At 42.1% G+C, this 27,992-nt stretch overlaps 3 long non-coding RNA genes and 1 pseudogene across 3 annotated transcripts in view; 3 read left to right on the top strand and 1 right to left on the bottom strand.

The window, feature by feature from the left end:
- LOC145441029 (uncharacterized) overlaps positions 1–27,992 on the top strand; it is a 416,627-nt gene that overhangs the window by 214,734 nt on the left and 173,901 nt on the right. The gene's annotated exons all lie outside the window — the stretch shown is intronic.
- On the top strand, positions 5–7,000 carry LOC145441702 (uncharacterized; annotated as a pseudogene).
- On the top strand, positions 17,899–19,389 carry LOC145441023 (uncharacterized). The gene is made up of 2 exons (XR_013915693.1): positions 17,899–18,916; positions 19,298–19,389. It is a non-coding gene; the product is annotated as an uncharacterized LOC145441023 (long non-coding RNA).
- LOC145441024 (uncharacterized) lies at positions 19,399–22,500 on the bottom strand. Its single transcript, XR_013915694.1, has 3 exons — positions 22,067–22,500; positions 21,823–21,998; positions 19,399–19,608 (listed from the first exon to the last, which is right to left on the bottom strand). It is a non-coding gene; the product is annotated as an uncharacterized LOC145441024 (long non-coding RNA).

The raw sequence follows: 27,992 nt of genomic DNA, 5'->3' as shown, positions 1-27,992 counted from the left end.
GACAATGGCGGATGAGAATAATCATGAGGATGTTGCAGGAAACTTGGCCGGGGCAGCTAGCACTGTCGAATATAGCGCTAGTCCCATGCCAAAATTTGAGATGAGTGAAGATCCCACTGAGATTGCCACCAACTGGAAAAGGTGGAAAAGGGGATTTGGCCTGTACACATCAGTGAAACGCATCACAGCCGATGAAAGGAAAGTCTCGGAATTGCTGCACACAGGTGGCTTCGATTTGCAGGATCTATATTATTCACCAGTCCCAGAGACTGAGGTTAAAACCTATGCCGAGGTGATTGAAAAACTTGACGAGTATTTATTACCGAAAGGCAATGCTGCTATCGAAAGATACCTCTTCAGGCAAGTGGAACAAAATCCACAAGAAACTATCCATCAGTATGTTTGTAGACTGAAGCAAAAAGCTAAGTCTTGCAATTTTAAAGATGAAGACGAAGCAATATGTGATCAGGTATTGGAAAGTGTACGGATAGATCGCTGAAAAGGAAACTGCTTGAGAAAAGTACTGCATTAAAACTACCCGATTTATTGCAAATATCTGTAGCGCATGAAGCAGTTACCAGGCACCTTATGACTAGGGCTGGGCAAATTCGAGTACCTGAGTGATTCGATTCTGAATCACGTAATATGCTTCGAGTCGAGTATTCGAGTATCACTCATTATGACGTCATAACATAATGTAATATGTCAAAGTTCAAATAAGTACCTTTTATGCCGCCACAAAGAACACGATGCCTGCTAGCCATCACATTAACGATACTTAGTATTTTTCGACCATACCGATTTCAAGTATTTTTCGACCATACCGATTTCATTGAACTTTGTGACAATGTTGTGGGATAATCATGACTTCGCAAATGTGATATTTCCAGTAACGTTCTTGACGTTGTACAAGTACTTTATACCCTGTTTTGTATGCTGCGGTACGGCCAATTAGGGTTTCATGTCTGCCACAGTGAAAAATATTATCGAAACTACAATTTTTGTTGATAAATTAACTTTCAGTAGCGAAGAGCGTATAATTTCAGTACTCGAAAAATTCGTCTTTTACTACTCGACTCGAATCATGAAAATAAATACTCGATTCAGATTCGAGTACTCGAATCATTGTGCCCAGCCCTACTTATGACCATGAGTCAGCAAGAAGAGTGTGCTGCCGTAAGTGATGACCGTCACAGGCTCCGGTAGAGGGCGGAAAATTACTCGGTCAAGGCGTAGCAGTGATAGAAAGAGAGTTGATACTTCCGTGCGTTGTTATCGTTGTGACGAAACTGGTCATATCTCGACTGACGTGTCTTGTCCGGCCAGGAAGAAGAACTGCGGTCGCTGTGGGAAAAAGGGTCATTTTGAAAAGCGCTGCAGATCCAGACGACCGGCATACCGAGTTAAAGAAACGTTCTCTTCAGATGGATCTAGTAACTCGTCAGATGATCAGGAAGACACAATATGCAATGTGCACAAGGTTCAGAGGAGAAATTCAAAAACTGCCTACTCTACTGAGGGTGGGTGTAAGTAGTTATGTAGATCGGTCGTGAGCGGCTATTGGTTCTTATGGGTGCGGCGGCGATTCGCCTGGAAACCCGGGGTGGCGATTCGCCTTTTTAGACCCCCCTCTGGGCCGCGATTCGCCATGTGTTCTTATGGGTGCGGTCGTGATTCGCCTTTTCGGGTATAGGCTGCGGCGGTGATTCGCCGTGAAAACTCGTGGTCGTGACTCGCCTTTTTTGCTATGGGCTGCGGCGGTGATGCGCCATGTATTCTTACGGGATCTGTGGTGATTCGCCATGTGTTCTTATGGGTGCGGTCGTGATTCGCACTTTCAGGTATCTCTCGCGTGGTGTTGAATAGTCACCAACAATAACCGCACAAACGGAAACGTGGCTTGCAAGAGGATTAAGCAGTGCGTGCGACCTATATTTCGAATGACCTGCGCGCTGAATTGTTTCCCATGCAGCTGTGTGCTACTATCGATTATTACACTAATCCAGTCAGTGCGAAATAGTTTGCTAAATCTAGGAATCACTTCCAAGGTAATATTTTGGAAATTAGTTTACCGCAGAGCCGACGTAGACGGTGATTCGAATATCAACAATAGTCGCGTTCGCAAACTAACACTTCAAAAAGATGTGAAATATTTGTAAAATCCTACGATCGCTCACAAGATACCACTTCCGGCATATCGATCTATCACTCAATACACAACCGAAGTTGAATTGTAATTGAATGCGTAAATTTATCACCTCGACATCAAAATTCGAAAACAACAACTTGATGCTTTATGTTCTCACTCTAATTTCGTGATAAGTGTAATAAGTGCCGAATAACAGATACACCACCGGCGAGACTTGAATACCAACAAATTGTCACTTATTTCTATTCTAGCCGTAATCCTTTGTGAAGTTAACGCTTATTCAAAAAGGTGTGAAATATTTGCAAAACCCCGCGATCACTGACAAGATAATGTCTCGGGCATAGTCATCTTTCACGACTTGGTGTCATAGCCATACCGATCGCTCACGCGGTGAAATTTTAGTAATCAGTTTGACACAGAAATGGATTTCACTGGTAAGATTTAATAAATACCGACTAACAGAACCATCAGTGTGGGTAACTTGAATAGCGACAAATTGTCACTTATTTCCGCTCTAACCCTAATCCTCTGTGAAGTGAACGCTTATTCAAAAGGGTGTGATATAATTTTAAAATCCGACGACCACTCACCGGATAATGCTTCAGACATAGCAATCCCTCATGCCCGCTCACAAGGTAATATTTCGGTAATTAGTTTGTCCCAGAACCAGCGCAGACGGTGATTCGAAAACCAACAATTTGTCACTTGCCCGCGATCGCTATATGTTTCACGCCTCTCGAATAGTGGCTGACTTTAGTTGCGTGATAAGATCCATGAAAATATTCAATCAATGTGTTAGTTTGTCAACTTGAGATGTAACTCACTACACAAATCAAGTTGAATCGTATTTGAATGTATTGATTCGACTCAACTCAAATCCTTTGACAAATCCTATTAACGCAATCTGTTGAATCGAACGTAACCTGAATATTACTGACGCCAACATTCACCCGCATCGGATCATTCACACATTGCACGCCACTGTTTTAACACTTATAGAATCAATACCAACTATCTCTAACCCGATAATATTCAATCATTTTGGTAATTTACCAACTTTAAATCCATTCACGGGATGTACTAAAGGTAAATCCAAATAATCCAGAATGAAATATTTGGACTTTGACATAGTCTGAATTGAAATATATTGACAAACATGACTACCAACTTTGATCCAGTCACATTTCAAGATCATACTTTGAAACAATCCTTGAAACTTACAACTCTATTCACGACTGAGTTTTCCGTTTATCAGTTTCAGTAAATACTATCGCGATATTTTAATGTGTTACTACACACAATAGAATCAATCAATGAAATAACACCTGTTGTAAATATTTCTAACTTGACAACCACTTGTGCATACCGCGATCGACTTGTGACGCGATGAGTTAAATCGGGATATTTCAATCTATTTGTCGAAACCTTGAACAAACTATCAGGTTATTTTTTGTTGTAATCGAGTGAACGGAAATAGTATTACGTCTCAACATTTTAACATCTTCCCATACACAAAAGAGTAAAATACAAAAATACCTTGTCAAGTCAATCCGTTTGTAACTTACCCAACCAAAGCAAAAAGTATCCTTATGAAAAGTAGACAAGACTACGTGAGTAATCACCACAATCCAAAATCCATAGCAAGTTCGGTTGCATTCATAGTCCACCAACTCGTATTTTTATTTCACTGTAAAAGTCGTTACTATTCCGCAAGACAAAGAAATTACTATGTGGTATATTTTGTAAGACAAAAGTAATTACTTCTCAGTGTCGGCGACTTGAGATTAACATAATATGTTCGAGTATACGAGATTTGGCAGTCTGACCATCGTAGTTGAGAATTCATTTCTTACAATCGAACACAGGTGTTCTATCAAAAGTTATCATACTGTAAACATAAGGATTGACACATTGATTTGACGTATGTAATAGTTGATCACGACTTGATTATTAAATTATTCGCGTTAATTAGACCCGCGTTGTGTTGAAAGTTATGACAGTAACAAACTTTTCGGAAACGTTGTTATTAACATATTGATTTGTAAAACTATACTTGTCTGAAATGTTCTTGATTTGGAAGATATTCCGTGTTGGTACAAATCACTCTGCGTATTGCATCAAGTTGTTGTTTTCGAATTTTGATGTCGAGGTGATAAATTTACGCATTCAATTACAATTCAACTTCGGTTGTGTATTGAGTGATAGATCGATATGCCGGAAGTGGTATCTTGTGAGCGATCGTAGGATTTTACAAATATTTCACATCTTTTTGAAGTGTTAGTTTGCGAACGCGACTATTGTTGATATTCGAATCACCGTCTACGTCGGCTCTGCGGTAAACTGATTTCCAAAATATTACCTTGGAAGTGATTCCTAGATTTAGCAAACTATTTCGCACTGACTGGATTAGTGTAATAATCGATAGTAGCACACAGCTGCATGGGAAACAATTCAGCGCGCAGGTCATTCGAAATATAGGTCGCACGCACTGCTTAATCCTCTTGCAAGCCACGTTTCCGTTTGTGCGGTTATTGTTGGTGACTATTCAACACCACGCGAGAGATACCTGAAAGTGCGAATCACGACCGCACCCATAAGAACACATGGCGAATCACCACAGATCCCGTAAGAATACATGGCGCATCACCGCCGCAGCCCATAGCAAAAAAGGCGAGTCACGACCACGAGTTTTCACGGCGAATCACCGCCGCAGCCTATACCCGAAAAGGCGAATCACGACCGCACCCATAAGAACACATGGCGAATCGCGGCCCAGAGGGGGGTCTAAAAAGGCGAATCGCCACCCCGGGTTTCCAGGCGAATCGCCGCCGCACCCATAAGAACCAATAGCCGCTCACGACCGATCTACATAACTACTGGTGTAAGGATACTAGCAATGGATTTATCGACTTGACATTGGGAGGAGTTAAATTACAAAGACTCATGATTGACAGTGGCTCAGGTGTCAACACAGTGGATAAACCCACATGGAAATACTTGATATCCAAAGGCTTCAGACACAAGGTGGTTAAGAAAGATGGCAATTTGTTCGCTTATGGACAGGACATACCATTGAGTGTATGGCGTGTATTCCATGTCCGTGTCAAGTGTAAAGAAACGACGAGATCATGCAAATGTAAGTTTTATGTGATTAATAAACGTGCAAAGCCGCTGTTAGGGAAAAGAGGTGCGGAAGCATTAAATCTGCTGCGAGTTGGACCTCCAACAGATGAGCTAGCTGGAGAAGTTGTACTACATGAAACGGACATTCGTGAGAAAATGTTGAAACCATTCCCGGCTGTGTTCAATGGTATTGGCAAGCTGAAGAATTATCAGCTGCACCTGCACATAGATGGTGATGTCAGACCAGTAGCCCAATCTTGCAGGCCTATTCCATATGGCTATCGAGACTTGGTTGCAAGAAAACTGGAGGAGTTGCAGGAACACGGGATAATTGAACCCGTCCCGAATAGTCCGACGACTTGGGTATCTCCTTTGCATGTTGTCCCAAAAGCAAATGGGAATGTTCGCCTTTGTGTGGACATGAGGATGGCCAACAAGGCAATTGTGCGAGAGCGTCACCCAATTCCAACTGTGGAAGACGTACTTAATGAACTGTCTGGGGCAAAATTCTTTTCTAAGATTGATCTCAAATGGGGATTTCACCAGATAGAACTTGATGAGGAGTCGAGAGAGATCACAACATTTGTGACCCACGAAGGACTTTTTCGCTATAAAAGGCTCATGTTTGGTATAAGCAGTGAACCCGAGAAGTACAACAAGATTGTGACTGATATGTTGAGAGACTGTTTTGGGGTAAAAAGCATAGCTGATGATTTAATTGTTTTTGGGCTAGCAAAGAGCAACATGACAAGAACCTGATAGGAGTCCTGAAGAGACTTGAGGATGTGGGACTGACTGTAAATGCTGATAAATGCACGTCCGGTTTTCGAAAACTCATATTTTTCGGACACGACCTTAGCGCAGATGGAGTTTCTCCCAGTGCAGAGAAAGTGGAGGCGATTAGGAGTGCTAAACATCCTCGGACGGCAGCTGAGGTACGCTCGTTTTTAGGATTGGTTCAGTACTCTTCCAAGTTTTTACCCGATTTCTCACAAACTGCTGAGCCTCTGAGGATGCTTACAAGAAAAGGTGCTACCTTCGTATGGGGGAAGACTCAGAACAAATCATTCGAGTTACTGAAAGAAATGATTACAAAACCGATGACACTGGGATATTTTCGCAATGACTGCCAAACCAGAATAATAACAGATGCTGGTCCGGCTGGGTTAGGTGGCGTTTTGACACATCTCCAAGATGGACAGTGGACACTGGAGAGTCATTTCATATGCGTCACGTTGTTTGAGCGAAGTGGAACGCAGATATTCCCAGACAGAAAAGGAGGCTCTGGCAATTGTTTGGGGATGCGAAAGATTCAACCTATATGTGTATGGAAGGAAATCCGAGATTGAAACAGACCATAAGCCTCTCGAGTTCATTTATGGGGCGAAGTCGAAGCCTTCCGCTCGAATTGAAAGATGGGTGCTCCGATTGCAGGGGTATGACTACAGAGTTGTATATCGACCGGGAAAAGGAAATATTGCTGATGCATTGTCACGATTGAATCCGACTAAACAGAATGATGATAGTGGAACAAGACAGGATTGGGTACGCGCAGTCGTTAAGGCATCCATGACAGGCACCTTGTCAATAAAGGAGATTGAGGATGAATCTGGAAAAGATGCGGAACTACTTACGTTAAGAGAGTTCATCAAGTCTGGAAATTGGAAAACTTGCAAGTGCCAGGATATCTCGGGGTTTTTGAGGAACTGTGCGTTTCTGGGAACTTGATATTACGAGGAAATCGCATAATCATACCGAGAAGTCTGCGGCTGCAGATACTGAAAATCGCTCATGAGGGGCATCAAGGAATTGTTAAAACAAAGAATCTCTTGCGCACAAAAGTTTGTTGGCCAAAACTTGATAAAGATGCGGAGAGAATGTGCAGAGCCTGTTATGGCTGTCAAGCAGTTTGTGGCTATGCGAAACCTGAACCTATGGAAAGAACTGCTCTACCAACTGGACCATGGCAAGATCTCGCGGCAGATATCCTTGGCCCTATGCCGACTGGAGAGTCTCTCTTTGTAGTAGTCGATTACTACAGCCGGTTCTTTGAAGTCGTCATCTTGAAGACAACTACTTCTTCGAAAATCATGAATGCATTAAATGAGATCTTCGCAAGATTCGGACTCCCAGTGTCTTTTAAGACTGATAATGGTAGCAAATTTACATCGGAAGAGTTTGAAGACTTCCTTCGTGAATATGGTATACAACATAGAACGTCTCCACCACTTTGGCCACAAGCAAATGGGGAGGTAGAAATACAGAATAAATCTCTTGGCAAGGCGATGAAAGTGGCGCATGCCGAAGGGAAAAGGTGTCAGGAGGAACTGTTTAAATTGTTGCTGGCTTATCGAGCTACCCCGCAATCGACAACAGGAGTCAGTCCTGCCCAGCTCATGTTTGGAAGGCAAATTCGCAACAAGTTTTCACAGGTTTTGGGGGAACCCAAACAAACGGATGAGGAAATCCGTGACAGAGATTGGCAACGTAAAATGAAAGGAAAAATTGAAGCTGATGCAAAACGTGGAGCTGTGAAGTGCAACATATTGCCTGGAGACAAAGTTCTACTAAAGAATGACAAGCAAGGAAAGCTGGAACCGAGATTTCGAATTTCACCTTACACTGTGAAAACACGGTGCGGTCAAGAGCTGACTTTGGAATCTAGCGATGGAGTTCAATGTCAAAGAAATAGTTCCTTTGTAAAGCCTCTTGTGCAGTTGGAAGAAGATGTAGAGAACGGTTCAGCGAATGATTCTGGAATGAACGACTCTGTGAACGAAGGAACTCCTAGTAATAACATGCCTGCAACAGAACAGCCTCTGGTGCCGGTACAGCTATCTCGGGCGATGCCGAAGAGACATCCGAGAAGGCCTATAACATAACATGGTTGGGTTATATTTTTATCTGAACAAGTCACACACAATGTACAATGCGATAAGACACAATGCAATGTCATGAACAGATAGGAGGATGTAGAACGACACGCATCAGTAGCGATCCTTTACTCCAGGGGTCGGCAACCTTTTGCTAGTCGCGGGCCAAATTTCGGGTGTACAACTTTTTGGCGGGCCGGATTTTTTCTTAGTACTATATTTTACGCTCACTTCGGTATATTATCCTACATTGCTGCAATCTCAATCATACCAATCAGAAGACACATGTATTTACACTTCAACAACACAGAATAATTGTGACAATTGACGCAGCTTACTTTGTGAAAGGTTTTCAACTTCTGGTAACAAGTCAGATGAAACAAGAATCAGAGCCTGTTCAAAATGGATAAATTTCGTACCACAGTTACAAATGTAGTGTTGGTACTAGGTTTTCTCTCCTCCAGTATAGGAAAGTGAGCATAATTTTCTTTGTACTGTTGACATTTCCAGAGTCACAGATTTGTTTTGAATGCGCCTCAACAGCTCATGTATTTAGTTGTTTTCCCCCTGAAGTTGCAAATTCAATTTGTTCAGATGTGACGTTAAATGTACCAGGAAAACCAAGATGAGATACCCATTTTCGATTACAAGATTATGAGTCGGCGATATTTGTGTTCTCGAGGAAAGTTGCTATTTCATTTCTCAGTTCGTACACTCGTGTAAGCATAGCTGCTCGACTTAATGAGCGAACATGACAGATATAGGCTTGCATGACATCGCCATATTGATTCTCTGCTTCTAGTAACATCTGGCGTAACTGATTCAGTTAACGAGACAGAAATCATATTAACAGTTTTCACCATTGTGGCCAAAACACTATTCAGGTATTTTGTCTTGGCACACAATGCCTTCTGGAAAATAGATAGGCTAACTAACATACGGAGGATAGTTATCTATAATTGAACAGTTTGAGATTCCGTCATTGCGTCTGAGATGTTCCAAGCGTTTTTGAAGCAAAGGAAGAAGAAGGCAGACATCAGTCGTGTTATTTTATGGAATAGTTCATCGTCACCGGGGCCGCGTATTCGATTGCTCGGCCGCGTATTCGATTGTTCGCGCGCGTGTTGATGAATAGTGAATAGTTGATGTTGAAGCGAGACCGAGGAATCGCTAATTAACCGCTGGACTCGCTGGCAAGTTTACGCGTGCGTCCGCGTAAATGCGTCAATATGATGAAGCTTGTCCTATCCAAGTATTATGGGCACTATGCAGTTACTGATTTACGCACGTACTTAACGGTAATGAATTGATGCTAACTTGATAAATTTCAAACCCCTCCCTTTTTCATCTGGCCACCCCATGTAAAAATAAAAGTCGGCGCCTATGAGCTGTGCAATGTGTATCCATTTCGAGCCTTCGGACAGAGCGCGCAAGAGCTGTAGTAGCCGCCTGTTGGCACTGCCGAGACCAGTGTGCATTGCGTCGCGACTTTTACGACTCGCAACTCGCAACGCGCAACTCGCGATTTTGCGTTGCGAGGGCAGTGTGCAGCGGCCTTAAGATATCTATACTCTGCCACTCGGAGAAATCCGAGTAGTGATTGAAAAATGATAAACCAAATTCCAACGTGAACGTCACTGTTCGGTTAAAACTCCTATATTCCTGACAAGTGCTATATGGGCCTACGCTTGGTAATAAGCATTCCAGTGAAAAACAAAGGTAAGGATTTGGTGCTAACATTTTGGAATATTTTAACTGGCCCGGCCCGCAAGCTTAGTTTAGTTCGACACCCCTGCTGAAAACATTTAATCAACATTTTACCTGCTGCATTCGCGGACCAAGTTCTACCCTTACAGGTCAAGGAAAGGCTGGTAATGTGTTCTCACACTTGACCAATGCGCAGGCCGTGTTATTTTTGGCATTTCACGAGCCAGATGCCAAAACTGCCAAAAATAAAAATTTGAAAATGCCAAAAATAACCAATTTTTGGCATATGCCAAAAATAACACGGCCTGCCAATAGTATATTTTGTTCATGGTGTTGTGTTAACAGGACCGCATTACAAGCAAGAAGAGCGTGTGTGAAGGGCACGTTTCTTAGTCTGGGTCCAGCCCACCCATTAGGTGTGAAAGCATGGTGTCCTAAATGTCTGGGCACAGCGAGATTGAACGGCTGACTGCATTTGGTTTACGCCATACTTTTCATTTGTCCAAAGGCATACGGCCATTCTTGACCGGCTTGTCAAGCGCTAAATTTGATAAAACGGGTATCAATGAAAAGCTGCCGCTGTACTGATTACTAAAATATAAATTGGATTCTGCTCATGGATCTTGAACCCCCAAATTCAGCCACGATTTTTACAGTGTGATCGAGTTGAACATTGTGACGCAACAAACAGTCTGGCTAATTCTGAGCTGCAGTCTCGTTTTGCCAGACAGTCTTGTTGCGTTAATGTTCTTAAACAAGCTAACCTTCCCAGGACTCTTCCATGCGAGTTGGGAATATTAAAGCCATCTGACGTGACAATAGTCCTCCTAAAATATATCGGTAAACAGATGGAGATGGGATGGTCGGGCTACAAAATAGAATGTGTTTGAGACACAACACAGGAAACTCCTCGAAAAGTATCGGAAAGAAAATTCTTTCCGCGATGAGATCGATGGCACTTGCACAGTGATTTCTTTTCATGATGCTTGGAAGCCGATTCGGCCCTCCGAAAATTTTGAAGCTCTGAAAACCTTTTGTGGAGGACTGGCAACATGCTTTCCCTCCACGGCTACTGTTGAAACCGATATTTCCTAGATTCGTTAGGCGAAAAATTAATTCAGGAGAAACTTTGCTGACCCGAGTTTGGAAGCACTCTACGGTTGAAACAATTTAAGTCCATTCAACAGCTGTAATAATCAGTTGTTGAGCGTGTTTGTTAGGCTTCTCATTCTTTTTGCTTATTGGCACCGATTCCGAGTGGATATTGCATATTGTTTGATATTATTAACCTATGTAATCGCTAGGTTTTTTCTTCTTGTTATTGTTTGTTGGTACTGATTATCAGTGGATGCTGCACATTTTTTGGTCTCTTTTGATAAACTGAACCAAAGAAAGCGTTTTTATGACTAATTTGAGTCTGAAAATATCTATTTAGAGGTCGATGCCAAAACTGCCAAAAATAAAAATTGAAAAATGCCCAAAATAAGCTATTTTTGGCGGTTTTGGCATATGCCAAAAATAGCACGGCCTGCCAATGCGACTATAGATAGTATCAGCAGCGCAACGTGTCTCTGGAGCCCTACACCACAAGCGGGTTAGGGCAATCGATATCATAATAATCTGACATATCTAATGTAGACATGCCACCCCATTTTGTCGCTTGCGTCTTATATTCTCTGCATTACTTTTCATTCAGTGTGCATGCCTCTTATTCACTTCGCCTAGGCTAAAGTGGGTGTCTGATCTTAATGGCTACTCCAAGTTGTTTCGAGACCTTCCTATCTTTTCATTGTATCGCAGTCTTGTGATGTTTTGAAACAATGAAAATATTATTAAACCTGATTGATTGACTGACTGATTGATTGTAGACAGCTATACTTAGACCAGGGGTGGGCAAACTTTTGAGCTCGCGGGCCGCATTCAACATCTGAATTCATTCGCGGGCCGCACTATATAAAATTGGGATTGTAAACCAAAACGCAATATTGGTATTTGATTATATAGTGAGGACATGGAGATAGTATATGTGCTTATTTAAAACAAACCAAACATTGCTTTCGTGATATCTTACACGCGTCAGAATCGCGAGATTTCATAGGCTGGCCGACCTCAATAACCAATTTGTCAAAACTATAGAGATGAAAGTCGGTTATCCCGATTCTTAGAACAGGATTGAAATTTAAATCTGTGAGCAACGATCTGTTCACAGATTTACTGATTCCACTTTTTCCTAAATTCCATAACACACAATGCTGACAGCATCATAGCCATGTTTGCTTGAACCACGCAGGTGTTACCCCAATTATACGCATACACAGAATGAATCTACCTCTGAAATTCGAGCGAATCGTTTTTATAAGCTCATCCCGGAAATAATTAAAACAGGAGTAGCCAATATGAAATCTCACTCGTGATCCGAATTATGTCAATCTCGTTTAGGATTTCTGTGATGTTTAGCAGTTGAAACCTTTTAAACTGTGTGGGCCTTGAGATCGGGCTGTCGCGCAGCAAAGTTAAACATAAAAAATAATATAGGAAGTATCAACCTTGGAACAGTGGTTCTCAAACTTTTTAAGACACGACCCCCCCCCCCTTCTGATGGTGAAAGATTTCGCGCACCCCTCATCGTCATATCACAAAACGCAGCCAGGATGCTAGCAAACCTAATGGATAGTTTGTTGACATGGAAGGTTACGGCTGTGGATGAGAGATTTTAAAATGTGAAATTCATACTAAATACAGAGCAATAACGGTGAATTGTATGTAAATCGCGCCTATAGTGCGAAAAATTTTTCAGTTGAGCTTAGCTTCACGCCCCCCTTCAGATGCTTTCACGCCCCCAAGGGGGTGCCCCCAGTTTGAGAACCACTGAATTATCATGGTGAAATATACTAAGAAAAAGTTTAATCAAGTCCCTGCATTATTTCGATTTTTAGTACGCATTTTATCAATATTTTTAAAAAAGTTTCTTTAGACTCTCGCGGGCCGCACAGAACCGTGTTGCGGGCCGCATGCGTCCCGCGGGCCGTAGTTTGCCCACCCCTGACTTAGACGGATCTCTATAAGTTAAAGGATAATGCGCGTTAATTCGTAGGACCCTGATGCATTCTGTGGACCCAGTTCTACCCTTACAAGTCAAGAAAGGCTGGTAATGTGTGCTCGCTTCTACCGAAGCGTCTGTAGCACTGGTTCCCGACCTTTTTGGCTTCATTACCCAATTCAGATTTATTACGAGTCTTCATTCCCCACTACCCTAAACTCTTGAATACCCTTTAAAAATGCCCCTCCATAACATTTGACCAGAAGTTTAGCATAGGGACTTGCTATTGGGAATTCACACCAGTACGCAAGACAATCGCCTATAACTTCAACATAAAACGTATTGTGATTTGTGAACTGATAGCGGTAACTCTCAAAATTTTGCGAAATCGTTGTATCACGTCATATTGGGCGTGATGCATGTGTTTGTAACGCCATCATTTGTTGTCCAGAGTTCAATAATGAGTTTTTGTGAACAAATACTTTTCGATACATCCATTCCGGAGCAATCAACTGGTAACGGTAATCGTGCGTGTGTCTTCGTAAATGTGTAGACTATCCTGTATATAATGTTTAAGTACTGCGTATATTGCCCACCAGAAACCATTGAATTCTCCACCGGTCGGAAACCACTGGTCTATAGAAATCATAAACAGTGCGAAGGGATTGCACTTCGAAACACAAGGTCATCATTGTACAATGTACAGTACTCCGCTCACTATATAAGCGTGCCTTGCTCGATGCGTCCGTGAATACATGATGCAATGTACCGTGGAAATGAGCTTGACTTCTCTAAATTGTGTTGGAGCACTTGAACACGACTTGCGACTTGACACACTTGTACACGACATGCGACTTGAACCGGGTTTGCCAGCCACTATAACTAGATACCTTAAGAAAATAATCCGAGGACCAGCCTGGGGGTATAAAATTTATTAACACTGGTCTTGAACGAAAGCTAGTGTCACACTGATTCCGACAATACGAATTAAATTCTTGCCGCCCTATTCTTGTCGCTTTCTTGTTCTATAGTATCTTTTTTACTTTCATTTAGTGTGCTTGCCTCCTCTTTACATCGCCTAGGCCATGGTGGGTGTCCGATTCTATAGACTACTCCAAGTCGCTTCGACATCTTCCTGTCTTTTCAATGTATCGCATTTTTGTGGTGTATTGAACTGATAAAATTCCTAATAAACCAATGACGATGATGAAGACAATGGAGCGACCTTAAAACAGCCCCGAAAGTCTGAAAATCGGCATTGATCCGAACCATCGCTGGACGAAATTGGTCATTGTTATGTTCACTGTGATGCGGCGGTGCGATTGTTCGAACAATGCCGCTTTTCAGACTTTGAGGGCTGTTTTGGGGTGGTTCCATTGTCCTGACGAGAGTTCGATTTGTATTTCCGACATCAGTGCGACACTACCTTTCGATCAAGACCAATTTCAGCGCTCAGGTCGCCAGAGCCATTATGCTACTTTTAGATTACTCAACGAGAAGAGACACTGTTTGCCCATGCGTAACCGCCGGGAGTTGCGTATCTGTCCGTAGGTTAGTAATCCATCATCTATATAATTATCATCGGAGTCCGCACTGTGGTGGCCGAGCCAATGCCGTCGTCGGCCATAACTGATCTTTATGAGTTATTTTCGGTAAAAATCGCTAAAAATCGCTAAATACTTTTCAAAAATCGCTAGATTTATCGTTATAGGCGCTAGATCCATATTTTTTGGCGCTAAACCGGATGAAAAATCGCTAGATCTAGCGCGAAAATCGCTAAATTGGCAACACTGACAGTACATTGCCGCGACGCCAGCTGACCTCTCCCACTCTCGCTGCGCAACCGCTCTTTTGCTCTTGAGCTACTCTCTCGTGTCGCCAGACAGCATTGGTGCGTCCCAATGCCCATCTCCATAACAATGAAAAATTCGAGGCTGATTGTGGGGGTTCCAGGGCCGCGAGCGGAATAAAATTTATATTTTCGCAATCAGTGCAGAGTCAGCGTTCAATTGATACCCGTTTTACCAAATTTAATGCTCGGCAAGCCGGTCAAAAATGACCGTCAAATTGCCTGTAGCCAAATGAAAATTGTGACGTGATACAATTTCACTGAGCCGTGAGATTTGCTTGTGTCGACGCCATATTGGACACTATGGTCCCACTGAGCAGTCCCGAGTTCCGCTCGGTCCGCCGTTTAGTATTACGTGTTCCGGTGTTCCGCGCTCCGCCTATTAGATTTGAGCTATTTTGCTATGGTCCGCTCGGTCCGCAGCTCCGCTTTGTCCGCCGTTTAGTATTGCAAGTCCCGCTAGTTCCACTGTCCCCTCCTTCCTACAGGGTTGGTTCGATTATGTTCACAATAAGAACAATTTTATACACAATAAGAACAGTCTCATGTTCACAATAAGAACAGTCATGTTCACAATAAGGACAGTCTCATGTTCACAATAAGAACAGTCGTTATATTCAGAACAACATCAGTCGCAACACCAACATATCCCCCTGACACGATGTCCGAGTGGCAACATAGTCCGAACACAGCCCAGAAATGATGTCCGAACACCCCCAGACACGATTTCCGAGTATCAACGCAGTCGAAACACACTCCTGACATGATGTCCGAACACCCCAGACCAGGGTTGTAACCAAGTCACAAGACTCCGAGTCACAAGTCAATTTCACTTTTGTAATTTTGACTCGAGTCAAGTCGAGTCATTTTCAACTCACCACCGAGTCAAGTCCGAGTCCAAGTCATCGATCAGAGGGTCGAGTCCGAGTCATGGTATTATGACTCGAGTCGAGTCCAAGTCAATGTATTGACTGCTCAGTTCCCGGCTAAAATCTTGTTAAACTCACTTTTCATAACTCTTTTTGGTGATTTTGAATGGTTCGCATTTATAATGTAGTAATTTTCCTCACTTTTAGCAGGTTCTGATCGCATTTTCACGTTCTAGTACCAATAAACGAAATCCCAATAGGGTGGTTACTTTACTATTCTTCGAAATTACGATAAAATATCGGTCTTGGCCGTCTGTGTCTCGAGTCATATGACTTGGTTCTAGTCATGCGCAATGACTCGAGTCCAAGTCGAGTCAATACACAGATTGACTCGAGTCGAGTCATTTCCGTATTTTGAGAAAATGACTCGAGTCAAGTCGAGTCATCAGAAAATCGTGACTCGAGTCGAGTCATGACTCGAGTCATTACAACGCTGCCCCAGACACGTATCCGCTCAATACCGAAAATGCTATTACCGAGAATGTTATTACCGAGAAGGACAATACGGAGAATGGACATTACCGAGAATTGACAATACCGAGAACGGACAATACCGAGAATGAACATTACCGAGAATGGACATAACCGAGAACAAACAATACCGAGAATAACCATTACCGAGAATGGACAATACCGAGAATGCGATTACCGAGAATGACTATTACCGAGAAGGGCTATTACCGAGAATACTATTACCGAGAATTACCATTACCGAGAATGGACAATACCGAGAGTGGACAATACCGAGAATGGCTATTACCGAGAATGCTATTATCGAAAATGTCTATTACCGAGAATATTATTATCGAGAGTGAGAATGTCTATTAGCGAATCGACGCGATACTATCGGAGGGGGGACCGTAATCGACGATTCAAAATCGTGTAATGTCCATTCTCGGTAATAATATTTTCGGTAATGTCCATTCTAGGAAAGAGCATTCTCGTTAATGTCATTCTCGGTAATGTCCATTCTCGGTAATGTCCATTCTCGGTAATGTCGGTTCTCGGTAATGTCATTCTTGGTAATGTCCATTCTCGGTAATGTCCATTCTCGGTAATGTCGGTTCTCGGTAATGTACATTCTCGGTAATGTCCGTTCTCGGTAATGTCCATTCTCGGTAACAGCATTCTCGGTAATGTCCATTGTCCATCTCGGTATTAGCATTTTCGGTAATAGTAGGGAACCCCCCAGACACGATGTCCGAGTGTCAACGCAGTCCGAACACACCCCAGACATGATGTCCGAGTGACAACGCATGCGGTCCGAACACACTCAATACATGATGTCCGAACATCCTCCAGACACGATGTCCGAACTCGCCACGCCCCAAACATGAACACACCCCAGACTTTTTATGAACACACCCCAGACTTGATGTTTGAACACAGGCCGGGGCATGATATCCGAACACGATTTCCGATTGGCAACCTCAGTCATGATATCCGAACACCCCCAGACATGATGTCAGAGTGTCAATGCAGTCCGAAGATACCCCAGACATGATGTCTGATGTTCACAATAAGAACAGCCATGTTCACAATAAGAACAGTCTCATGTTCACAATAGGAACAGTCATGTTCACAATAGGAACAGTCTCATGTTCACAATAAGAACAGTCCACTGAGCTATATAAACAGTCACGTTCACAATAATGTTCACAATGCACACCCCAGACATGATGTCCGAACACCCCCAGACACGATGTCCGGGTGTCAACGCTGTTTCGAAGCTCCGAACACACCCAGACATGATGATCAAAAACTGATGAATTTTTACATGAAAAAACCTTCGAGTCACGAGTCATTTCGAGTCATTGCACATTTTGACTCGAGTCAAGTCAAGTCAATCGATTTTCGAAGGTGACTCGAGTCAAGTCAGGTCAAGTCAAGTTCTTGGATACAGAAAACGGATTGCTCTATCAAGTATGCCAGACCCCAATTGTGGAACAGCATCTCGCCGGCTATCCGACAGTCGTCGAGCATGTCCGCATTCACACAAAACATCACAAGACTGCGATACAATGAAAAGATAGGAAGGTGTAGAAATAACTTGGAGTAGTCATTAAGATCAGACATCCACCTTAGCCTAGCTAGGCGATGGAAATAAGAGGCCTGCACACTGAATGAAAAGTAATGCAGAGACTATAAGACGCAAGCGACAAAATGGGGTGTGGCATGTGGCGTAGGGCGAGGTCGATGTTTGGTCGTGGTCCGGTAATCCTGAAGACTGGCTAGTATTGATTTAGAAGAAATTGCTTGTATCTCGACTTGTCTGTCTGTCTGGGGGTGTTCGGATATCATGGCTGAGGTGTCTCCGCACTACGTTGCCAATCCTAAATCATGTTAGGACATCATGCCCCGGCCTGTGTTCAAACATCAAGTCTGGGGTGTGTTCATAAAATCATGTTTGGGGTGTCTCCGGGCTGCCTTGACACTAGGACATCATGTCTGGGGCGTGACGAGTTCGAACATCGTGTCTAGAGGGTGTTCGGACATCATGTCCTGGGTGTGTTCGGACTGCGTTGGCACTCAGACATAATGTCTGGGGTGTGTTCGGACTGTGTTTCCAATCCGAAATCGTGTTCGGTCATCATGTCCTGGGTGTGTCCGAACTGCGTTGGCACTCAGACATAATGTCTGGGGTGTGTTCGGACTGTGTTTCCAATCGGAAATCGTGTTCGGTCATCATGTCAGGAGTGTGTTCGGACTGCGTTGACACTCGGACATCGTGTCTGGGGGTGTTCGGACATCATGTCTGGGTTGTGTTCGGACCATGTTGCCACTCGGACATCGTGTCAGGGGGATATGCTGGTGCTGTGACCTATGGCCCTTTTCATACCGGGGTTCCGGTAATAACATTTCTCGAAAATGTTTACCGGAACCCCTCTATGTGAACATAACATCGGTTTTTCGGGGCGGTATGAACGCGCTTATTTTCGGAGATTTTTACGGGACCGACTGAGTATGAACACGAATGGCGCAGCTGGGTTCCCGGAACGCTGTCAATCAAACTTTTAGTTACGGTAACTCGCTGTTCATTCAGGCTGCTTGTATTTCGAGGTCAGCTACCTGCGGCATTTTGATCTTCTTGTGTAATGGTGTTGGGAATGCATTATTCTTGGATTTATATTCTGTATGCTCACAATACGTAGTCACTGACTACTAGTCAGCTTATTTTTTCTGCGGTTTTGTAAACAGAGCACGGCTTAAAAGGTAGAACACCATCTCCAAATGATGCAGCATTGGGTGAGTTGCCTGAAAACTTTGAGACTTCAACACTAATTTGGTAGGCGATCTTAACCCTTACCAAATTTGTTACATCAAAGGCAAGTTTCTAACCACGGATATGCTGTGCGTAGGTTAGTCACCATCATATACGCCTACTGAAAAGGGGATTTAGTAACATCTGCTTTGATAGTAGTGGCAGCACATCAGAGAATGATGTCCTTAGCTCTGAATCACTAACCAAAATTGAAATTGTACGAACGGGCTGGTAAACCATCGTACATCATCCAAGCCATAATTTGGTTTTCACATATGCCTTCATTTTCTTGTTACAACCAAGTCATTCTCATTCCTTTGTCACACAATGTTAGGCAAGTGTAACTTAATCTGATTTTTTCGCAGGTCTAGATGGAGGATACTGATGAAAAAGATGGACCTGTCCAAGTGTGCATCAAGTTATAGTTTTTCTCATGAATAAAATGAAACAGCACAAACACATCTCGTTAAGCAAGAGCCTGTTTATTGAGAAATTCACACAGGGCATTTCCGACGTCTGGGCCAGCGATATTTGGATCACCACCAGGTCTTGGCTTCATTGCGTATACCATCTGTATCATTCTGGCCTTAGCGGATTGCAGTTTCTGAGCTACGCCGAACACCGCGCCTTCAGTCGACCAAAATCTTTCAACCTTCATGTGTGCTTTGCTAAGTTTCTGAAATAGCAATTGTGAATTTTACGGGCGGCAGATAGGAAATTTATATTACATATTTGAAATTAGCTCTAGCTTATGCTCTGTTTGTGTTTCAGGGAAAAGGCTTCATGAGCCGGGGCTGAAAGGGATAGGCTGTGTCATCAGTTATGTAGGCTAGTACTGAACCCTCTGGCTCCCAATCATGAAGTCATCCTGAAAAACTTGAATGCAGCAAATGCATGTGAATGCAGCAAATGCATGTTTGGTACAAATGTTGCTGTGGTAATTTTTTATCCACCCACAACACTCAAGACTTGTACTGTGTACTGGAATTTCAAAATGCGCTGGAATTTCAAAATGCGCAACTTTAACTACTCAATTTTTTAAACTAGCAACTAGAACAGGGGTGGCCAACCTTTTCAGCCAAATCGCCACATTCGATTGACGAACTATTCTGCGGGCCACTAGCCGCGCTAAGTGCGAAAATTTTTTGAAGTTGATAAATTTATAATATTGTCACCCCACTATATTGCAAGCCTGATGCATATTGTTGGGCTCAGTTTGCAAGGACTGGACTATTCAGCACCTGGACATATCGATATCGAAAGCTTCGTCCAACATGCGGCAATCATTTTGTGCCTAGGTTTCATAGTCAACGGTCTTTCTGCGAGTGCTAACGGGAGGTCGCGAATATATATATATAGTTAGACTCAATCCGCTACATTAGGCGTTCTTTCATTTTCATGAAGGGGTAACAATATTAAAAGCAAGAAATCGAGTGACAAGATGTTGCGCTAAGCGTGCAGAAAATTTTTACTTTTGATAAATCTATCGCAAGTATTCTGCTTTATTGTAGTGTACGAAGATCTACCAAAATGTGACTGGCTCATAGATCCACCAATGCTTCGGAACTGATATTTCAGTCATCACATCTCGAGTGTTGCGGCCAGACAAATCAAATTTTTGATTGGCCTTGCAAGTTCACAATCTGTGCAATCCATTTTTGATAATACTACTAATTTTGGAAATTAACTCACGAGCCACGGGCTGGCCGACCCTGAACTAGAACCATCAACTTTTCAAAATCTGCAATTAGAACTAGAACTACTCACTTTCAAATATCCGCAACTAGAACCAAAAACTATCAACTTTTTCAAATCCACAACTAGAACTACTTAGTTTTAGTAACTAAAATTAACTGAGTAGGTTGATGTACAATGTAGCCTACATGTCTGACTACACTACAAAAAATATACAAATTTGGTCTCATTTTCAGCAATTTCAGTCTTAAGAGTGAGCAGGGTTGTAACCTAGTCACAAGTCGATCCCACTTCAATAGTTTTGACTAGATTCAAGTCAATTCATTTTCAATTTACCACCGTGTCAAATCCGAGTCCAACTCATCGAGCAGAGCGTCGAGTTCGAGACATGGTTTTATGACTCGAGTCCAAGTCATTGTGTTGACTGCTCAGTTTCCAGTTTAAGTCTATCTTCCATCAATTTGGGTCTGACTTTCGAGATAGAAAGTAGCCTACTTGGCAAGAACAATTGGTCTTTCAGACTTCTTTTTCAAACATAATGATTCAAGACCAAATTTGTCTGACCTTTTTGTAGTGGTATGCTACGCAAAAACTGGCTGACGTTCCGCCATGACAAATATAGAAATATTACGATGCACTAGGGTTGGGCAAAATCGAGTGCCTGAGTGATTCGATTCTGAATCACTTATTACACTTCGATTCGAGTCGAGTATCATCATGATGACATCACAACACAATGTACAATGCCAAAATTTAAGTGTGTAGGCTACCTTTTATGCCACCATAAAAAACATAACGCCTATTGTCCGTCGCATTAAAGATACTTTGTTTTTTTCGACCATACCATTTTCATTGCACTGCTTGACTGTTATGGCCATGAGATGGTCCTGACTTCGGAAATGTGTTACTTCGGAAATGTGTTATTTCCAGCAACGTTCGTAGCTTTGTGCTATATCTCGTATGTTGCGACACGGCCAATCAAGGTTTCAAGGCTTACTCAGTGGAAAATAGTATAAAAACTACGGTATAATTCTCGTTAGCAAATCAACTTTCAGTATAATTACAGTACTCGAAAAATAGTATTTTACTACTCGACTCGAATCATTAAAGTTATTACTCGATTCAGATTCGAGTACTCGAATCATTGTGGCTAGCCCCACTAGGCACCAGCAATTATTTGTATTAAATCGTTTACCTGGATTTAATAAACGATTGGCTTCATTGGCTACCCTCCAAAGAGCGACAGCTACTCAGCAAGCAAGAGAAATTGAGTTCGTATAATTTGCTGGCTGCTTTTCGTTATGGTTTCGAAGCTCGTCGCAGAGTACACCAAATGCTTCTCTCACGGATTTCTCGAATTCCCTGGTTTTTCTGTACAGTGTACATAAGATTAGATTTACCCAAACCATTATACAGCAATCACAACTAGATAAACTGACTTTGTCGTACGCAGATGTGATCGGTGGTTCTTTTCATTCCAGGACTCTGTCCTCTTTGCTGGCTTTCAGTTTCTGCTCTCAGCTTCGGTTAATAATATAAGCCAGGAACATGCTCGGTCTCTATTACTGATCCAGGTATATTGAGTATAGAGCCCCATACACATCGAGAAGGCATATCCGCAACATCCCATAGCTAAAAGTTGGAGCCAACTTCTCCGCATCTCACGAATATGCCTCTCCCACATCGTTTTCCACAAGCATATTACAACTGGAACACCCCACAGACATGGTTTCGTAACTATCAACACTTACGGAGAATCGCGTTCATACTGGCCATAATTTCCCGCGAATTTACCGAAAAAACGACCTGTATGAACATAAGTTCGCGGTAACTCTAAATAGGTATGAACGCGTTCTTTTCCCGGAACTGTTTCGGTAATTTTTTTCTCTATGTGAACATCGCCTGTTTCGGAACTTGTTCCCGAAAGAGTTTCGTAAATCCTGTATGAAAAGGGCCTATGTTATTGTGAATATAACGACTGCTCTTATTGTGAACATGACTGTTCTTATTGTGAACATGAGACTGTTCTTATTGTGAACATAATCGAACCAACCCTCCTCGCTCCTTCCGCCGTTTAGAGTTACCCGTTTTCAGGTACCACTGTGAAGCCGCCGGAATATGCTTACGTCATATATACGGTTATGCTGAATCACTATCATGAGAGTGCTTCGCCCGTCAGTATATCAAATATTCAACACGGTAATATATGAATTCATGTTGTAGTATCGCATCAGTATCGTGTTTAGAGTATTAAGTGGTGATATGAGTAATGTAATAAAATAAGGACGGCAATAATCTCAGTTTAGAAGGGTTTCAAACATTGAGTTTCGAATTTCGCACCGACCATACGACCATCACAACATATCACTAGCACTACGATATCACAATAGCGGCATCACATATCACATCCTTAAAGGTATAGTCAGCGAAATACTTTAAATACGCATCAAAAATTACGATTTCACAAAAGTGGCAACGCAACCCTCAGTACAAACTATTCCTATCACTCATTAGAGGGCATCGCAATATAACACTGAGACGGTTATATTGGCACAGGATGTAGATAAAGTATCCTACTATTCTAAAAATGCATTCATTTTATCACATCATTAAAGGTATAGTCAGCGAAATACTTCAAAATACGCATCCAAAATTACGATTTCACAATAGCGGCAGCGCAACCTTCAATACAAGCTATCGAAGATATGAATACTGTAGCCGTTAAATGTGACACAAACGTCATTTGTTGGTCCGATATACTCTCCCAAGACCATTGTCTGATTTTACCTGTAACAGACCCGGACCCAGCAGGCAAAAAAACACTTCCGATCCCAATGGCTGGTTGACAGTCACAATGGTATACCGATATATCGAAAATTCCGCTTTAATTGCTTCAAAGACAAACTCCAAAAAACAAATTTTCTGCGTCAATCCGGATTTGACGGCAGAAATACTGGCAAATAAATCGTATAAAAGGGAGTCGCTTCGTTCGCTATACCCAAAATATGTTAACCAAACCCAAAACTCGTTTGTTTTGTTATACCCTTTACTTTGGCGAAAGCACTTTATCTTGTTGACAGTCAGCAGTGATGACGAATATATCACGATTTATGACTCACTTGGCCCTTCACCCATTGATTTCAATATGAAAGTGATCGAGCATTTATTTCCGCACGTGAACAACACCGCCCGGTGTCATGTACGGGGGTACAAATTGAAATGTTTGGTCAAACAATCGGATTCATTCAGCTGCGGCGTTTGTGTTTGCATGTCTGCGGACGCAGTATGCTTCCCTAATTGGCTTCATTATCATTGCTGCTCCGCTGATCAGCTTGATAGCCAAATCGCGAAAATTCGAGATTATCGAGCATGGATACTATTTAAAATCATCTGCTGCGCCACGAAATTGGACGTGAGAATACACCACATTATGTCTGCCGTGTCCAAAGGTCATACCATTCCATGAATACTTGTATTTGGTAGCAGTCCTTACGTCATTGATCTGATTAGTTGCCTGCCTTGTTGCATTCCTATTGTCTGTATACGCATTTATTGTAATTATTACAGTATTGTTATTATTATTTTTGTTTTGTAAATGTGCATTTCGTTTGTTGTCGTGATACTGCTGCCGACTTCTTGTTGCAGAAATCGGACCCCTTTCCCGCCGTCAGGACCGCGTGAATTGCTGAATTCCGAAATGCTCTTTCGAAAGACAATTACTCACTACCTGTCTGATATTTACACCGGACACGTGGAATTGGTCGCTAATCGCATGAGCTACGAATGCAGTGTGTGGCACTAATATGAATGTGATCTTCGACCGGATGTTTACCGCACCAGTAGTTCAGCTTCGCACCCGACCAACTAAATCGGTTTTAGTTGCGAAAGTCATATCGCGATTATATATGGTAATCACAATTACCGCGACAGAGTTTCGCTGATCCCAGTGGATCGATTCGTAAACTTTGAGCATTGACTGTTGCTACCAATTCGGCAATTTCGCGGCTTCCTATGCGGCCTTGTAAATAAATGGTGGTCATCTGTATCACAGACTAACTGACATTTTGCGTTCGACAAAAGATTTTTGCCTTTTCCAAGCCATATCCCCTTATAAAATAATATCATTGACTACGGGATTCGACCTTACAGCGTTAACATATAGGCTATTCTATACAGTTGAATATTACAATTATTACTAGGGCAAGTTTTTGCAACTTTTTTTAAAATTTCTGGCAGTTTCCTAAATACTCAGAAGTTATGTAGTAGGCCTATACCAATTTAAGCTGTTTGGAGGTTTATTATATTGCAAATTTTGCAACTCTTTTCGATTTTTCATGCAACTTCTAGCAAGTTTTTTTTTCGATTCTATACAAATAATTTCTTACTGGAAATATTTGCTACTCCTAAATAGATCGCTTGATTATTTCACTGTCGTTTAAATTTGAGGTCCTTTCTGATTTGACGTACATTCGAACTTGACCGCCGGGTCAAGTTTTTCAGGCTATTGACATTGTTCAAGTTGGCAACATTAAGTTTTGCTGCATTGCCTTGAATATAGAACGATTCGAATATCTTATACCCTAATACTTTCTAGGCACTTGTCCATAACTGCAGCTTTTGGTGCAACTTTTGTGGAAATTAAATGCAACTTTTCGCTGCAACTTTTATGAAAAATAAGGGCAACTTTCCACGGATTTGACTGCAACAAAAACTTGCCTTAATTCTTACATTTTGTACTCGTACCGCTGTTCAATTCATTTACCGATGATGCATGCACGTGATCACGTGATCTCTATTCGTACATGATATATAACCCAATGCCTATCGCATATTAACTAGATCAGGGGTTCTCAACTTTCCTTGCCTAACGGGCCGCACTTTAACAGCAAAAACCACTGCGGGCCGCAGAGCATTATTACCGTGTATTTTTAAAATACTATTAAATTTAGGCTACTGCAGCCGATTTACCAGTCGTATACGGACATTTAGTCTACTTTTATGCATTCTAGAGCAATAACGGACAGCGTTCGTAAGTTTTCAGTTGCTGTTTCTAGTGAGATTATGTCATCTTCTGGCGGCGCAAGTAAATACCTTCATACAAGAGAACTGAACTCTCTGTTTCAATGCGCAAAAGCGATCAAGTATAAAATTACGGTGACTTTTTCGTTACGGGGGCCATTATCACTTTGAGCTCTCAGTGATAGGAAAAGAAGTCTGAAGTTTTGGGTAATTTCCGAGCAAACCAATCAACCCTTTCCTTCCATGACTGGAGCCCTGAACCAATGGTTATAGAATTCAGCTACGTCAAGTTGATGTATTTTGCTGGTCCCCTCCCCACGTTTGCCCTATCAGCAGTTGCTCTGCAAATATGTCCACTCCGATAAAATGCACCCGTATAACTAGCGTTGCAATGTCTGCGGATTTGGAAAATGCTAAGCTGAAGTAGTCAAAGCGGCTACGTGTTTCAAAACATCCGACAAAATATCGACTGACATTGTTGTTTTTCTTCTTGTCAGGGTTGAATCAGACAATTGTAGCTTTAAAATTTGTCAGGTGACGATGTCCTTGCTACTAAATTACGGAACAGCGAAGATTCGCACAATATATTAAAGTTTTCTTGGAAGCACATCTTTTCTATCAGATTTCTTGGGTTTAGCGATATTCCAAGCAATTTTCAACCATGCGTCTGTAACGTCGTCGTCAATTTTAACAATGCCGCGCAATATATGCATTGCTAGGCTTGACGCCTATAGCAAGCAACGATTTTTTGTAGGATCATGCGATATGATTTACTCCGGATGGAACTGTCCGAATAACGATTCAAAACAATAAGAATCTAAACTCAAGAAACCTGAACGCATTAAAGAATGAGTACAATCAAACGAAACACAGAAACTCCGATAAGAGAGCTAATGTAGCTAAATTAATATGTAACAACATTGTGCCAATAGTAGCTGCGTTCAAAATGAAAGATGTCGCGGGCCGCAAAATAAGCGTCTGCGGGCCGCATGCGGCCCGCGGGCCGCGGGTTGAGAACCCCTGAACTAGATAGACTCATGTGTGATTTATTCGTACAATATGCTTGGAAAAGGCGATGGTCGTGTGTTTAACTACTAGTCAAGGACTCATTCGTCAGGACGTTCGTCTCACTTCCAGTATATTTGTAAGCCGCTATCCGTAGACCACGAACTCGCTGTATACCCTCGCAGGCTATACGTTATATAACAGTAAGCCAGTTGCTCAAGGGTGAACTCTGGGCATGAGCATTGAGCAAGCAGCTATTGTCCCTGACCTCGACAGAGATGGTCAGTAACTATAAGTATTTCTACTTTTCCAGAGTAGTCAAGTATGTTATTCCTACTTGCGCTAATAATTACTCGATTGTTTACATATATGGGCTACTTTCACTTCTACTTAAAGTAGCCTACTCATGTTCATTTTGCCTACTTGGACAAATTACTCAAGTGGTTATCATTTTGGACTACTACACTCAACAGTTTTCAGTTTTTATGGCAAAACCAAACCGAAATACTTAGTTATTTACCGGATTGCAATTCGCTTCTTCTACTGTACTTGACTATAGAAATTACGACGACGCCTCTACTTCTACTTGAGTGCCAAACCACCTCTAGTAGTTGATATTTTTCTAATTTTACCTCCGGCCATGCATTGAGGCTTGGTACTAAAGACTTTTTCAAAGGTTATCAGTAAATTCGGAGGCCCCTAATCCTCACCCCCCTACCACAACGGCTTTAACTTAATCGAACCCCGAACCGCTGACACAAAGCTAACCCCTGTTTTAATTTATTCTTTACGCGGGACTCGACTTGAAAGACGCTTTAGTACTCCCTCGATGCAGCTGACTGGATTATCCCTGAGGATCGTATCGCTGCAGCCTGTAGTATATTTTTGAATGTAATTTTTACTGAATAAAAACTGTCTCTCTCAACACTAGCCTAAACCTAAACCCGAACCCGAAAACAATAATACCGAGTGCCGTATAGCTACACTTCACTCTATTACTCCGTGAAATATTCATTTCCAAATTTATTAATACAATATTTTGGCATTGATTTCATAATGATAGTTATTACATTGGAAGTGTCAAATTCACCAACTGCCGATTTCAGCGTACGGAACTCACTGCAACCGTTTGAAATAGAGGCGCATTGCAGAAACTAATTCAATTCACTTCAATACACCACAAGGCTGCGATGCAATGAAAGATAACCGAGCTCAAGTTGACACAAAACAAATACAGCAGAAGTAAACAAATGCACAGTCACTTTCATGCACTCGAAATATATAATTTTGTTTTGATTTGGTGGATTGCCATTAAAGTATGTAATTACCGTGATGAATATT

Source organism: Botryllus schlosseri, chromosome 6, assembly GCF_051294905.1.
Source record: "Botryllus schlosseri isolate E-star chromosome 6, Bs_hap1, whole genome shotgun sequence".
NCBI classification, from domain to species: domain Eukaryota; kingdom Metazoa; phylum Chordata; class Ascidiacea; order Stolidobranchia; family Styelidae; genus Botryllus; species Botryllus schlosseri.
The sequence above is the reverse complement of the archived record's forward strand: the minus strand, read 5'-3'. Positions and strand labels throughout refer to the sequence as shown.